At 33.3% G+C, this 14,698-nt stretch overlaps 1 protein-coding gene across 1 annotated transcript in view; it reads left to right on the forward strand.

Moving 5' to 3' along the window:
- LOC310864494 (transmembrane protease serine 5-like) overlaps positions 1-14,698 on the forward strand; it is a gene marked incomplete at both ends in the record, with an annotated part of 54,336 nt that overhangs the window by 417 nt on the left and 39,221 nt on the right. The gene's annotated exons all lie outside the window — the stretch shown is intronic.

Consider the following 14,698-nt stretch of genomic DNA (forward strand, 5'->3'; position numbering starts at 1 on the left):
GACTGGGCGGGCTTGCTGTCTAGCTGGCTTGCTGGGCTCCCTGAGGGAAGCTTTGGGATGGATCTCTAGGGGCATCGGCTTGTGTTGAGCCTTCCAACGGCGTCTACCTTGATCTCCGTCCTAAGAAAAAAAGACAGAAAAAGAAAGACACACACAAACTCAACTATGCTGTTGTTGAGGAGGCTTTTCCTGACCATTGTGCAGTGTTGGACAGTGTCATAGGCAGCAGAGAGATCTCTGAATGCTGCTCCGGTTATTTGTTTCCCCTCAAACCCATCCTCAATGTGTTGGATGAGGTTGAGCTCTGTCCAGCACAGGAGCGGCCCGGGACGGAAACCAGCTTGGTCTTTAGTCAGCTTGGTGTCTATGAGTGGCAACGAGGCGTTGGAGTAGAAGCCTCTCTTGTACAGATGCAGAGGAGGGAAATGGGTCGGTAGCTCTTTGGGGATGATGGGTCTTTGCCAGGTTTGGGGATTGCAACCACTTTGGCCTTTCTCCAGACAGAAGGGATGGTTTTCTGTGCCATGCATGTATTCAGTATCCCCACGAGCCAGGTGTTTGCGTTAGGTCCCAGGTGCTGTATCATTTTTCTGCCAGTATGTCATCAATCCCTGGGTTTCAACTTTCCCATTGCAGTTTTGAGTTATTCGAGGTCGAAGGGTTTGGTTTGAGGGCTGGCTGATTGTGGTTGGTCTGATACCACTGTGCGATGGTATTCTCCTGTGGCTCGGCGGCTGTGTTGGTTACGACTGTTGGCCACCAGTTGTGATGCAACAGAGTTCGCTGTGATCGTTGTGAATTATGGGTGGCTCCCTGAGGTCCCTGATCCCCATGGGGTCCAACAGTGGTCATTGAAGCGTGCACACACGCACGCACACATGCACCTACACACGCACACTCGCACAGGCGCACAAATGTAACTCTGAGAGTGTAACACATGTAACCAAATGGACCCTTACAGGTCTGTCATTCTTAGAGTGTAACACATGTAACCAAATGGACCATCCATTACATGTCTGTAACTCTGGGAGTGTAACACATGTAACCAAATGGACCCTTACAGGTCTGTCATTCTGAGAGTGTAACACATGTGACCAAATTGACCCTTACAGGTCCAACACTGGTTATCGAAGTGTGTACACACGCACGCACGCACGCACGTGTAACCAAATGGATCCTTACAGATCCAACACAGTTTTTTGTTAATCATCGAATGAAATGTGGGAGGTTGGCAAGAGAAAGTTTAAAAAATCAAAGCAAAGGTAATTCGAAAATGTTATTTTTGTGATTTTGTGTTTCTCTTCTTTATATATTACTTTACTGTTGAAATATAAAATTTACATTTCAACGAAAGGACCTGTAAAGGACAACACAAAAACTAAGGCACTGGTGTCGTACTTCTGGTTTACCGGAACGGGGTTCAACTCCCTGCAGTGCCCTGCTCAATGTGTTGTATTTACATGGTTCATTGGTCCATGGTCTCAGAGGTCATTGAGTGGCACGCTATAGTGCACAATTCTTCATAATTGTTGAGGATTTAAAAAAAGGTGAAAATCAAGGAATAGCGAAGGGCTATAGTCCATGGTGTCGGACTGCATACTGGTCAAGGTAATTTATACTGGTCAAGGTCATTTATACTGATCAAGGTCATTTATACTGGTGAAGGTCATTTATACTGGTGAAGGTCATTTATACTTGTCAAGGTCATTAGTCCATGGTCTCGGAGGGCATACAATAGTATGTTGTTTTTTACGATTTCGGAGGATTTGAAAAAAAAGGTGAAAATCGCGGAAAAGAGAAAGGCTATAGTCCATGGTCACGGACCGCATACTGGTCAAGGTCATTTATACTGGTCAAGGTGATTTATACTGGTCAAGGTCATTTATACTTGTCAAGGTAATTTATACTGGTCAAGGTCATTTATTAATCTTATGAAGGTCATTGATTGATTGATTTATTTATTAACAGTTTGTCGAATTACAGTACATTTGAAGCACAAACTCAATACTAAAAAGTTCCAGCATGTGTCTCCACAGTAAGCTGAATAATAAAAAGTGTGAATGGAGTTTCTAGGTGAAAGTGATTTTTGAGGTGCCAATGTCTGCCATTGTGCCCCATTGTAAATTTGAAAGCACTATATTTCTAAAACTATGAAACATTTCAAATATTCCTTTTCAGGCAAACATGTCCACCGTAAGATGAACCTAAGTAGGCTAGAATGGGGTTGCTAGGTGTAAGTATGTAGGCTTCTCTGTTGTTAACAAAACATGCTAATGTTTCTCATCCTCTGCTATACTTTTAAGTATGTTGCGGTAGAGAGAACGACGTTTTTCATCATTTTTGAGGATTTGAAAAAAATGAAAAAAATGAAAAAAATGGGTTATAGCCCATCGTTTTTTGAATTTTTGATTTCTTTTTTTAACCTCGTTTTTCATCATTTTGACCATGGGCTATGGCCCATACCGTACGGCATACTATAGCACGCCGTTTTTCATCATTTTTGAGGATTTAAAAAAAATGGAAAAAAAATGAAAAACATTGTTTTTTGAATTTTTGATTTTTTTTTAATCCTCGTTTTTCATCATTTTTGACCATCCCACTGAGCAATAGCCGTGCATCTAAAAATGGGATAAAAAATGTCTAAAAATAGACGTCTAAAAATAGACATCTAAAACACGTCTATTTTTAGACGTGTTTTAGACGTCTATTTTTAGACGTTTTTTAATCATTTTTGACCATCCCACTGAGCAATTAGACGTGCATCTAAAAATGGGATAATTTTTTTCAAAAAATAGGCGTCTAAAAAACGTCTAAAAATAGACGTCTAAAACACGTCTATTTTATCCTCGTTTTTCATCATTTTTGACCATGGGCTATAGCCCATACCGTACGGCATACTATAGCATGCAGTTTTTCATCATTTTTGAGGATTTGAAAAAAATGGGGGAAAAAGAAAAGATAGGTTATCGTTTTTTGATTTCTTTTTTAAATCCTCGTTTTTCATCATTTTTGACCATGGGCTATAGCCCATATCGTACGGCATACTGTAGCACGCCGCCCATCGTTTTTAGATTTTTAGATTTTTTTTTAATCCTCGTTTTTCATCGTTTTTGACCATCCCACTGAGCAATAGCCGGCTATTAGACGTGCGTCTAAAAATGGGATAAAAAAACGTCTAAAAATAGACGGCTAAAACACGTCTAAAAATAGACGTGTTTTAGCCCATCGTTTTTTGAATTTTTGAATTTTTTTATTATCCTCGTTTTTCATCATTTTTGACCATGGGCTATAGCCCATACCGTACGGCATACTATAGCACGCCGTTTTTCATCATTTTTGAGGTTTAAAAAAAAAAAAAAAAAAAAAAAAAAACATGGGTTATAGCCCATCGTTTTTTGAAATTTTGAAAAAAAAAAATTACCTAGTTTTTCATCATTTTTGAACATGGGCTATAGCCCATACCGTACGGCATACTATAGCACGCCGTTTTTCATCATTTTTGAGGTTTTGAAAAAAATGGAAAAAAAAATGAAAAACATTGTTTTTTGAATTTTTGATTTTTTTTTAATCCTCGTTTTCATCATTTTTGACCATCCCACTGAGCAATAGCCGTGCATCTAAAAATGGGATAAAAAATGTCTAAAAATAGACGTCTAAAAATACACATCTAAAACACGTCTATTTTTAGACGTGTTTTAGACGTCTATTTTTAGACGTTTTTTTTATCATTTTTGACCATCCCACTGAGCAATTAGACGTGCATCTAAAAATGGGATAATTTTTTTCAAAAAATAGGGCGTCTAAAAAACGTCTAAAAATAGACGTCTAAAACACGTCTATTTTATCCTCGTTTTCATCATTTTTGACCATGGGCTATAGCCCATACCGTACGGCATACTATAGCATGCAGTTTTTCATCATTTTTGAGGATTTGAAAAAAATGGGGGAAAAAGAAAAGATAGGTTATCGTTTTTTGATTTCTTTTTTAAATCCTCGTTTTTCATCATTTTTTACCATGGGCTATAGCCCATATCGTACGGCATACTGTAGCACGCCGCCCATCGTTTTTAGATTTTTAGATTTTTTTTTAATACTCGTTTTTCATCGTTTTTTACCATCCCACTGAGCAATAGCCGGCTATTAGACGTGCGTCTAAAAATGGGATAAAAAACGTCTAAAAATAGACGGCTAAAACACGTCTAAAAATAGACGTGTTTTAGCCCATCGTTTTTTGAATTTTTTTATTTTTTTATTATCCTCGTTTTTCATCATTTTTGACCATGGGCTATAGCCCATACCGTACGGCAGGTTTAAAAAAAAAAAAAAAAAAAAAAAAACATGGGTTATAGCCCATCGTTTTTTGAAATTTTGAAAAAAAAAATTAACCTCGTTTTTCATCATTTTTGAACATGGGCTATAGCCCATACCGTACGGCATACTATAGCACGCCGTTTTTCATCATTTTTGAGGTTTAAAAAAAAAAAAAAAAAAAAAAAAAACATGGGTTATAGCCCATCGTTTTTTGAAATTTTGAAAAACAAATTTAACCTCGTTTTTCATCATTTTTGAACATGGGCTATAGCCCATACCGTACGGCATACTATAGCACACCATTTTTCATCATTTTTGAGGTTTTGAAAAAAATGAAAAAAAAAAAACATGGGTTATAGCCCATCGTTTTTTGAATTTAAAAAAAAGAAAAATTACCTCGTTTTTCATCATTTTTGAACATGGGCTATAGCCCATACCGTACGGCATACTATAGCACGCCGTTTTTCATCATTTTTGAGATAAAAAAAACAAAAAAAAAAACAAAAAAAACATGGGTTATAGCCCATCGTTTTTTGAAATTTTGAAAAAAAGAAATAACCTCGTTTTTCATCATTTTTGAACATGGGCTATAGCCCATACCGTACGGCATACTATAGCACGCCGTTTTTCATCATTTTTGCGGTTTTGAAAAAAAAAACAAAAACAAAACATGGGTTATAGCCCATCGTTTTTTGAAATTTTGAAAAAAGAAATTAACCTCGTTTTTCATCATTTTTGAACATGGGCTATAGGCCCATACCGTACGGCATACTATAGCACGCCGTTTTTCATCATTTTTGAGGTTTTGAAAAAAATGAAAAAAAAAACAAACATGGGTTATAGCCCATCGTTTTTTGAAATTTTGAAAAAAAAAATTTACCTCGTTTTTCATCATTTTTGAACATGGGCTATAGGCCCATACCGTACGGCATACTATAGCACGCCGTTTTTCATTATTTTTGAGGTTTTGAAAAAAATGAAAAAAGAAAAAAACATGGGTTATAGCCCATCGTTTTTTTTTATTTTGAAAAAAAAGAAATAACCTCGTTTTTCATCATTTTTGAACATGGGCTATAGCCCATACCGTACGGCATACTATAGCACACCATTTTTCATCATTTTTGAGGTTTTGAAAAAAATTAAAAAAACAAAAAAACATGGGTTATAGCCCATCGTTTTTTGAAATTTTGAAGAAAAAAAATTACCTCGTTTTTCATCATTTTTGAACATGGGCTATAGCCCATACCGTACGGCATACTATAGCACGCCGTTTTTCATCATTTTTGAGGTTTTGAAAAAAATGAAAAAAAAAAAAAAACATGGGTTATAGCCCATCGTTTTTTGAAATTTTGGAAAAAAAAATTAACCTCGTTTTTCATCATTTTTGAACATGGGCTATAGCCCATACCGTACGGCATACTATAGCACACCATTTTTCATCATTTTTGAGGTTTTGAAAAAAATTTAAAAAACAAAAAAACATGGGTTATAGCCCATCGTTTTTTGAAATTTTGAAGAAAAAAAATTACCTCGTTTTTCATCATTTTTGAACATGGGCTATAGCCCATACCGTACGGCATACTATAGCACGCCGTTTTTCATCATTTTTGAGGTTTTGAAAACAATGAAAAAAAAAAAAAACATGGGTTATAGCCCATCGTTTTTTGAAAATTTGAAAAAAAAATTAACCTCGTTTTTCATCATTTTTGAATATGGGCTATAGCCCATACCGTACGGCATACTATAGCACGCCGTTTTACATCATTTTTGAGGTTTTGAAAAAAAAAAAAGAAAAAAAAAACATGGGTTATAGCCCATCGTTTTTTGAAATTTTGAAAAAAAAATTATCCTCGTTTTTCATCATTTTTGAACATGGGCTATAGCCCATACCGTACGGCATACTATAGCACGCCGTTTTTCATCATTTTTGAGGTTTTGAAAAAAATGGAAAAAAAAAACAAACATGGGCATCGTTTTTTGAAATTTTGAAAAAAAAAATTAACCTCGTTTTTCATCATTTTTGAACATGGGCTATAGGCCCATACCGTACGGCATACTATAGCACGCCGTTTTTCATCATTTTTGAGGTTTTGAAAAAAATGAATAAAAAAAAAAAACATGGGTTATAGCCCATCGTTTTCTGAAATTTTGAAGAAAAAAAATTAACCTCGTTTTTCATCATTTTTGAACATGGGCTATAGGCCCATACCGTACGGCATACTATAGCACGCCGTTTTTCATCATTTTTGAGGTTTTGAAAAAAATGAAAAAAACAAAAAAACATGGGTTATAGCCCATCGTTTTTTGAAATTTTGAAAAAAATATTAACCTCGTTTTTCATCATTTTTTAACATGGGCTATAGCCCATACCGTACGGCATACTATAGCACGCCGTTTTTCATCATTTTTGAGGTTTTGAAAAAAATGAAGAAAAAAAAAAAACATGGGTTATAGCCCATCGTTTTTTGAAATTTTGAAAAAAATAATAACCTCGTTTTTCATCATTTTTGAACATGGGCTATAGCCCATACCATACGGCATACTATAGCACGCCGTTTTTCATCATTTTTGAGGTTTTGAAAAAAAACAAAAAAAAACAAACATGGGTTATAGCCCATCGTTTTTTGAAATTTTGAAAAAAAAATTAACCTCGTTTTTCATCATTTTTGAACATGGGCTATAGCCCATACCGTACGGCAGGTTTAAAAAAAAAAAAAAAAAAAAAAAAACATGGGTTATAGCCCATCGTTTTTTGAAATTTTGAAAAAAAAAATTAACCTCGTTTTTCATCATTTTTGAACATGGGCTATAGCCCATACCGTACGGCATACTATAGCACGCCGTTTTTCATCATTTTTGAGGTTTAAAAAAAAAAAAAAAAAAAAAAAAAACATGGGTTATAGCCCATCGTTTTTTGAAATTTTGAAAAACAAATTTAACCTCGTTTTTCATCATTTTTGAACATGGGCTATAGCCCATACCGTACGGCATACTATAGCACACCATTTTTCATCATTTTTGAGGTTTTGAAAAAAATGAAAAAAAAAAAACATGGGTTATAGCCCATCGTTTTTTGAATTTAAAAAAAAGAAAAATTACCTCGTTTTTCATCATTTTTGAACATGGGCTATAGCCCATACCGTACGGCATACTATAGCACGCCGTTTTTCATCATTTTTGAGATAAAAAAAACAAAAAAAAAAACAAAAAAAACATGGGTTATAGCCCATCGTTTTTTGAAATTTTGAAAAAAAGAAATAACCTCGTTTTTCATCATTTTTGAACATGGGCTATAGCCCATACCGTACGGCATACTATAGCACGCCGTTTTTCATCATTTTTGCGGTTTTGAAAAAAAAAACAAAAACAAAACATGGGTTATAGCCCATCGTTTTTTGAAATTTTGAAAAAAGAAATTAACCTCGTTTTTCATCATTTTTGAACATGGGCTATAGGCCCATACCGTACGGCATACTATAGCACGCCGTTTTTCATCATTTTTGAGGTTTTGAAAAAAATGAAAAAAAAAACAAACATGGGTTATAGCCCATCGTTTTTTGAAATTTTGAAAAAAAAAATTTACCTCGTTTTTCATCATTTTTGAACATGGGCTATAGGCCCATACCGTACGGCATACTATAGCACGCCGTTTTTCATTATTTTTGAGGTTTTGAAAAAAATGAAAAAAGAAAAAAACATGGGTTATAGCCCATCGTTTTTTTTTATTTTGAAAAAAAAGAAATAACCTCGTTTTTCATCATTTTTGAACATGGGCTATAGCCCATACCGTACGGCATACTATAGCACACCATTTTTCATCATTTTTGAGGTTTTGAAAAAAATTAAAAAAACAAAAAAACATGGGTTATAGCCCATCGTTTTTTGAAATTTTGAAGAAAAAAAATTACCTCGTTTTTCATCATTTTTGAACATGGGCTATAGCCCATACCGTACGGCATACTATAGCACGCCGTTTTTCATCATTTTTGAGGTTTTGAAAAAAATGAAAAAAAAAAAAAAACATGGGTTATAGCCCATCGTTTTTTGAAATTTTGGAAAAAAAAATTAACCTCGTTTTTCATCATTTTTGAACATGGGCTATAGCCCATACCGTACGGCATACTATAGCACACCATTTTTCATCATTTTTGAGGTTTTGAAAAAAATTTAAAAAACAAAAAAACATGGGTTATAGCCCATCGTTTTTTGAAATTTTGAAGAAAAAAAATTACCTCGTTTTTCATCATTTTTGAACATGGGCTATAGCCCATACCGTACGGCATACTATAGCACGCCGTTTTTCATCATTTTTGAGGTTTTGAAAACAATGAAAAAAAAAAAAAACATGGGTTATAGCCCATCGTTTTTTGAAAATTTGAAAAAAAAATTAACCTCGTTTTTCATCATTTTTGAATATGGGCTATAGCCCATACCGTACGGCATACTATAGCACGCCGTTTTACATCATTTTTGAGGTTTTGAAAAAAAAAAAAGAAAAAAAAAACATGGGTTATAGCCCATCGTTTTTTGAAATTTTGAAAAAAAAATTATCCTCGTTTTTCATCATTTTTGAACATGGGCTATAGCCCATACCGTACGGCATACTATAGCACGCCGTTTTTCATCATTTTTGAGGTTTTGAAAAAAATGGAAAAAAAAAACAAACATGGGTTATAGCCCATCGTTTTTTGAAATTTTGAAAAAAAAAATTAACCTCGTTTTTCATCATTTTTGAACATGGGCTATAGGCCCATACCGTACGGCATACTATAGCACGCCGTTTTTCATCATTTTTGAGGTTTTGAAAAAAATGAATAAAAAAAAAAAACATGGGTTATAGCCCATCGTTTTCTGAAATTTTGAAGAAAAAAAATTAACCTCGTTTTTCATCATTTTTGAACATGGGCTATAGGCCCATACCGTACGGCATACTATAGCACGCCGTTTTTCATCATTTTTGAGGTTTTGAAAAAAATGAAAAAAACAAAAAAACATGGGTTATAGCCCATCGTTTTTTGAAATTTTGAAAAAAATATTAACCTCGTTTTTCATCATTTTTTAACATGGGCTATAGCCCATACCGTACGGCATACTATAGCACGCCGTTTTTCATCATTTTTGAGGTTTTGAAAAAAATGAAGAAAAAAAAAAAACATGGGTTATAGCCCATCGTTTTTTGAAATTTTGAAAAAAATAATAACCTCGTTTTTCATCATTTTTGAACATGGGCTATAGCCCATACCATACGGCATACTATAGCACGCCGTTTTTCATCATTTTTGAGGTTTTGAAAAAAAACAAAAAAAAACAAACATGGGTTATAGCCCATCGTTTTTTGAAATTTTGAAAAAAAAATTAACCTCGTTTTTCATCATTTTTGAACATGGGCTATAGCCCATACCGTACGGCATACTATAGCACACCATTTTTCATCATTTTTGAGGTTTTGAAAAAAATTTAAAAAACAAAAAAACATGGGTTATAGCCCATCGTTTTTTGAAATTTTGAAAAAAATATTAACCTCGTTTTTCATCATTTTTTAACATGGGCTATAGCCCATACCGTACGGCATACTATAGCACGCCGTTTTTCATCATTTTTGAGGTTTTGAAAAAAATGAAGAAAAAAAAAAAACATGGGTTATAGCCCATCGTTTTTTGAAATTTTGAAAAAAATAATAACCTCGTTTTTCATCATTTTTGAACATGGGCTATAGCCCATACCATACGGCATACTATAGCACGCCGTTTTTCATCATTTTTGAGGTTTTGAAAAAAAAATAAATAAAAAAAACATGGGTTATAGCCCATCGTTTTTTGAAATTTTGAAAAAAAGAAATAACCTCGTTTTTCATCATTTTTGAACATGGGCTATAGCCCATACCGTACGGCATACTATAGCACGCCGTTTTTCATCATTTTTGAGGTTTTGAAAAAAAAAAAAAAAAAAAAACATGGGTTATAGCCCATCGTTTTTTGAAATTTTGAAAAAAAAAATTATCCTCGTTTTTCATCATTTTTGAACATGGGCTATAGCCCATACCGTACTGCATACTATAGCACGCCGTTTTTCATCATTTTTGAGGTTTTGAAAAAAATGAAAAAAAAAAACAAACATGGGTTATAGCCCATCGTTTTTTGAAATTTTGAAAAAATAATTAACCTCGTTTTTCATCATTTTTGAACATGGGCTATAGGCCCATACCGTACGGCATACTATAGCACGCCGTTTTTCATCATTTTTGAGGTTTTGAAAAAAATGAATAAAAAAAAAAAACATGGGTTATAGCCCATCGTTTTCTGAAATTTTGAAAAAAAAAATTAACCTCGTTTTTCATCATTTTTGAACATGGGCTATAGGCCCATACCGTACGGCATACTATAGCACGCCGTTTTTCATCATTTTTGAGGTTTTGAAAAAAATGAAAAAAAAAAAAAACTTGGGTTATAGCCCATCGTTTTTTTAAATTTTGAAAAAAAAATTTACCTCGTTTTTCATCATTTTTGAACATGGGCTATAGCCCATACCGTACGGCATACTATAGCACACCATTTTTCATCATTTTTGAGGTTTTGAAAAAAATTAAAAAAACAAAAAAACATGGGTTATAGCCCATCGTTTTTTGAAATTTTGAAAAAAATATTAACCTCGTTTTTCATCATTTTTTAACATGGGCTATAGCCCATACCGTACGGCATACTATAGCACGCCGTTTTTCATCATTTTTGAGGTTTTGAAAAAAATGAAGAAAAAAAAAAAACATGGGTTATAGCCCATCGTTTTTTGAAATTTTGAAAAAAAAAATAACCTCGTTTTTCATCATTTTTGAACATGGGCTATAGCCCATACCATACGGCATACTATAGCACGCCGTTTTTCATCATTTTTGAGGTTTTGAAAAAAAAAAAAAAAAAAAAAACATGGGTTATAGCCCATCGTTTTTTGAAATTTTGAAAAAAAGAAATAACCTCGTTTTTCATCATTTTTGAACATGGGCTATAGCCCATACCGTACGGCATACTATAGCACGCCGTTTTTCATCATTTTTGAGGTTTTGAAAAAAAAAAAAAAAAAAAAAAAAACATGGGTTATAGCCCATCGTTTTTTGAAATTTTGAAAAAAAAATTAACCTCGTTTTTCATCATTTTTGAACATGGGCTATAGGCCCATACCGTACGGCATACTATAGCACGCCGTTTTTCATCATTTTTGAGGTTTTGAAAAAAATGAAAAAAAAAACAAACATGGGTTATAGCCCATCGTTTTTTGAAATTTTGAAAAAAAAAAATTTACCTCGTTTTTCATCATTTTTGAACATGGGCTATAGGCCCATACCGTACGGCATACTATAGCACGCCGTTTTTCATCATTTTTGAGGTTTTGAAAAAAATGAAAAAAAAAAAAACATGGGTTATAGCCCATCGTTTTTTTAAATTTTGGAAAAAAAAAATAACCTCGTTTTTCATCATTTTTGAACATGGGCTATAGCCCATACCGTACGGCATACTATAGCACACCATTTTTCATCATTTTTGAGGTTTTGAAAAAAATTAAAAAAACAAAAAAACATGGGTTATAGCCCATCGTTTTTTGAAATTTTGAAGAAAAAAAATTACCTCGTTTTTCATCATTTTTTAACATGGGCTATAGCCCATACCGTACGGCATACTATAGCACGCCGTTTTTCATCATTTTTGAGGTTTTGAAAACAATGAAAAAAAAAAAAAACATGGGTTATAGCCCATCGTTTTTTGAAATTTTGAAAAAAAAATTAACCTCGTTTTTCATCATTTTTGAACATGGGCTATAGGCCCATACCGTACGGCATACTATAGCACGCCGTTTTTCATCATTTTTGAGGTTTTGAAAAAAATGAATAAAAAAAAAAAACATGGGTTATAGCCCATCGTTTTCTGAAATTTTGAAAAAAAAAATTAACCTCGTTTTTCATCATTTTTGAACATGGGCTATAGGCCCATACCGTACGGCATACTATAGCACGCCGTTTTTCATCATTTTTGAGGTTTTTAAAAAAAAAAAAAAAAAACTTGGGTTATAGCCCATCGTTTTTTGAAATTTTGAAAAAAAAATTAACCTCGTTTTTCATCATTTTTGAACATGGGCTATAGCCCATACCGTACGGCATACTATAGCACACCATTTTTCATCATTTTTGAGGTTTTGAAAAAAATTAAAAAAACAAAAAAACATGGGTTATAGCCCATCGTTTTTTGAAATTTTGAAAAAAATATTAACCTCGTTTTTCATCATTTTTTAACATGGGCTATAGCCCATACCGTACGGCATACTATAGCACGCCGTTTTTCATCATTTTTGAGGTTTTGAAAAAAATGGAAAAAAAAAACAAACATGGGTTATAGCCCATCGTTTTTTGAAATTTTGAAAAAAAAAATTAACCTCGTTTTTCATCATTTTTGAACATGGGCTATAGGCCCATACCGTACGGCATACTATAGCACGCCGTTTTTCATCATTTTTGAGGTTTTGAAAAAAATGAATAAAAAAAAAAAACATGGGTTATAGCCCATCGTTTTCTGAAATTTTGAAAAAAGAAATTAACCTCGTTTTTCATCATTTTTGAACATGGGCTATAGGCCCATACCGTACGGCATACTATAGCACGCCGTTTTTCATCATTTTTGAGGTTTTGAAAAAAATGAAAAAAAAAAAAAACTTGGGTTATAGCCCATCGTTTTTTGAAATTTTGAAAAAAAAATTAACCTCGTTTTTCATCATTTTTGAACATGGGCTATAGCCCATACCGTACGGCATACTATAGCACACCATTTTTCATCATTTTTGAGGTTTTGAAAAAAATTAAAAAAACAAAAAAACATGGGTTATAGCCCATCGTTTTTTGAAATTTTGAAAAAAAAATTAACCTCGTTTTTCATCATTTTTGAACATGGGCTATAGGCCCATACCGTACGGCATACTATAGCACGCCGTTTTTCATCATTTTTGAGGTTTTGAAAAAAATGGAAAAAAAAACAAACATGGGTTATAGCCCATCGTTTTTTGAAATTTTGAAAAAAAAAATTTACCTCGTTTTTCATCATTTTTGAACATGGGCTATAGGCCCATACCGTACGGCATACTATAGCACGCCGTTTTTCATCATTTTTGAGGTTTTGAAAAAAATGAAAAAAACAAAAAAACATGGGTTATAGCCCATCGTTTTTTGAAATTTTGAAGAAAAAAAATTACCTCGTTTTTCATCATTTTTGAACATGGGCTATAGCCCATACCGTACGGCATACTATAGCACGCCGTTTTTCATCATTTTTGAGGTTTTGAAAACAATGAAAAAAAAAAAAAACATGGGTTATAGCCCATCGTTTTTTGAAATTTTGAAAAAAAAATTAACCTCGTTTTTCATCATTTTTGAACATGGGCTATAGGCCCATACCGTACGGCATACTATAGCACGCCGTTTTTCATCATTTTTGAGGTTTTGAAAAAAATGAATAAAAAAAAAAAACATGGGTTATAGCCCATCGTTTTCTGAAATTTTGAAAAAAAAAATTAACCTCGTTTTTCATCATTTTTGAACATGGGCTATAGGCCCATACCGTACGGCATACTATAGCACGCCGTTTTTCATCATTTTTGAGGTTTTGAAAAAAAAAAAAAAAAAAAAAACTTGGGTTATAGCCCATCGTTTTTTTAAATTTTGAAAAAAAAATTAACCTCGTTTTTCATCATTTTTGAACATGGGCTATAGCCCATACCGTACGGCATACTATAGCACACCATTTTTCATCATTTTTGAGGTTTTGAAAAAAATTAAAAAAACAAAAAAACATGGGTTATAGCCCATCGTTTTTTGAAATTTTGAAAAAAATATTAACCTCGTTTTTCATCATTTTTTAACATGGGCTATAGCCCATACCGTACGGCATACTATAGCACGCCGTTTTTCATCATTTTTGAGGTTTTGAAAAAAATGGAAAAAAAAAAAAACATGGGTTATAGCCCATCGTTTTCTGAAATTTTGAAAAAAAAAATTAACCTCGTTTTTCATCATTTTTGAACATGGGCTATAGGCCCATACCGTACGGCATACTATAGCACGCCGTTTTTCATCATTTTTGAGGTTTTGAAAAAAATGAAAAAAAAAAAAAACTTGGGTTATAGCCCATCGTTTTTTGAAATTTTGAAAAAAAAATTAACCTCGTTTTTCATCATTTTTGAACATGGGCTATAGCCCATACCGTACGGCATACTATAGCACACCATTTTTCATCATTTTTGAGGTTTTGAAAAAAATTAAAAAAACAAAAAAACATGGGTTATAGCCCATCGTTTTTTGAAATTTTGAAAAAAATATTAACCTCGTTTTTCATCATTTTTTAACATGGGCTAT

This window comes from Protomyctophum parallelum (assembly GCF_964188405.1).
Source record: "Protomyctophum parallelum genome assembly, chromosome: 9".
Classification (NCBI taxonomy): domain Eukaryota; kingdom Metazoa; phylum Chordata; class Actinopteri; order Myctophiformes; family Myctophidae; genus Protomyctophum; species Protomyctophum parallelum.